Genomic DNA, 2,486 nt, shown 5'->3' on the forward strand with positions numbered 1-2,486 from the left:
GGTGGTCAATTCCGTGCAAACCGTGTTCTAACATAACTATAAACCCATATTCGAATTCCGTCCAACCACCGCCAAAATCACCACCATTAACCGCCCTTGACCAGCCATAGTGGTCAACTAACCACCTAGGAGCCACCCAACCCAGGTCCATGTTAACAAGTCAAAGAAAAGGGTTCAAAACCCGTGTTCAATCAATTCCCCGCTCCCTTAAACCACCCTCAAAAACACCCTTTGAACAACCCTTTCCCGTCAAACAATGGTGGTAAACGATGAGTCCGGTAAATCCCTGGTGTCCCACGGTCAAGGTGATGGTCGCGGGTCGGTCAACGGTTGTCTATTTAACGAATTATATTAGTCGTAAGGCGAGTATGTTATGAGACGGTTAGAAAATTACCATGTGACGATCTCATAGTTGCTAGTTCTTCCTTCTCTTTTCACCTTTTTCTCTTATGTGAATTACTTGTGTTTTTATGATAAATAAGGTCTATTGTTGTAGGTTTGTTATCTATTTATATAGGTAGGTTAAGGTTATATGGGAAATCAATTAGGAAAAATACGTAATTACCATATTATTATTATTATTATTATTATTATTATTATTATTATTATTATTATTATTATTATTATTATTATTATTATTATTATTATTATTATTATTATTATTATTATTATTATTATTATTATTATTATTATTATTATTATTATTATTATTATTATTATTATTATTATTATTATTATTATTATTATTATTATTATTATGCGCGCAGCTTTCATTAAAAGAAAAATAAAAGTTTACATGAAATTGGTGGGGAGCCGAGAGACAAAAATAGAAATGAACGCCCACCGTGGGGCTCGAACCCACGACCACAAGGTTAAGAGCCTTGCGCTCTACCAACTGAGCTAGACAGGCTTCTTAAATTGTTGTAGCCAGGATTCGAACCTGGAATCATTTCATAATCCGAAAGTTGATTTACCATTGAGCTACTACAACTTTGGTACTACTTATATTATTGTTATTATTATTATTATTATTATTATTATTATTATTATTATTATTATTATTATTATTATTATTATTATTATTATTATTATTATTATTATTATTATTATTATTATTATTATTATTATTATTATTATTATTATTATTATTATTATTATTATTATTATTATTTGTACTACTTAAATTATTGTTGTTATTCACGTGTACCCCCACCCCCTTCATCTCTCCTTCCTTTTTCTTCTTCTCTTTCGAATGAGACAGCAGCAACAATAACAAAACACATAGCCGTACACCTCCATTTTAGTCGACCTTTCAAGCCTAGATTTCTTCCCCAATTCTCGACCAAATTCTCTAATTTTCACACCATTCTCTTCCTCTCACCTTCCTCTTTCTTCCAAGGTAAGAAAGTCTCAATCTTGTTGAGGTTTCAAAATGCCGTCTTAAATGACAACTCTGTTTCTTGTCTTAATCGACTCGCTTTCCCTCTTTTTAGCTGAAGACTGATGAGAGACTCCCGTTTTTGATGTTTTTACTCGGAAATTCAAGGAGTTAAGGTAACGGTGATAGGTTACTCGACAAATGTCGAAACTCCATCTTGTTGTGTCATTTTATATATCTTGTTTCTGATAAAGTTTGGTTCTTTACTTGTCTCACGTGTATGGTAAATTTTCGTCTTATGTTAGTGCCTGAAATAGATTGTTTTGGGGACGGTGTTGTCCTCTGATTTGGGTAGTCGGAATAAGGGTGACCTGTACTATTGGGTGTCGTTTTTGGGAGCTGTGATAGACGGTTTTCATGCTGAAATTGGATTGTTATGGTACCCTAGAGTTACGATTTCATGTACCCATTTCGAGTCTGTTCTTGGTCAGTCGGAATGGAATTCATAGAGCTGTTAGAGTCGAAGCTTGGACTGCCTTATGCTCTGTTTTCTTCAACTGTGGTTGGGCGTTGATGGTTGTCACGGTGTGATTGAGGGTCATTGTGTTCATGTCGAGTGTTGAGCTTGTGGTCTCGTTTTGGTTGTTGTTACACGTTTTTGTTGATTGCATTTTGTACGGGTTTGGTGGTTGTTTTATGGACTGTCGGGCAGCCGTGAAATAGGTGGTCGCGTGGACTGTTTTGAGTCGTGAGGTGGCTGTCTTGCATAGGTAGTCGTAGGAGCTAGTCGGGGGTTGTATTGGTGGCTGTTTGGGGGCTAAGTGGCCTGCTGATGGCATGGTCGTGCCCTGCTGATGGCCTGGCAGTGGCCTAGCTAAACACGGGTTTGAGGCCGTGTGTGGTTGGTTGTGAGGCCGAGCGTGAGGCTGCTGATGCGTGTCTTTTATATGATGTTTTATACCTCATTTTACACGCATTTCAGAGCTCATTTGTGTAGTTTAAGCTACCATTTCCCCTATTTCCGTCTACTTTCGTGTTTTTGTACATTATTGCAGAAATGTGAAGAATTCAACGGAAATTGAGCTAAATCCGTCCCCGAGTATCCTGC

General features: G+C 36.8%; 1 non-coding gene across 1 annotated transcript; it reads right to left on the bottom strand.

The window, feature by feature from the left end:
* Positions 1-837: 837 nt before the first annotated feature.
* On the bottom strand, positions 838-910 carry TRNAK-CUU (transfer RNA lysine (anticodon CUU)). The gene has a single exon. It is a non-coding gene; the product is annotated as a tRNA-Lys (tRNA).
* Positions 911-2,486: the final 1,576 nt, after the last annotated feature.

This window comes from Silene latifolia, chromosome Y (genome assembly GCF_048544455.1).
Source record: "Silene latifolia isolate original U9 population chromosome Y, ASM4854445v1, whole genome shotgun sequence".
In the NCBI taxonomy this organism is placed as follows: Eukaryota; Viridiplantae; Streptophyta; class Magnoliopsida; order Caryophyllales; family Caryophyllaceae; genus Silene; species Silene latifolia.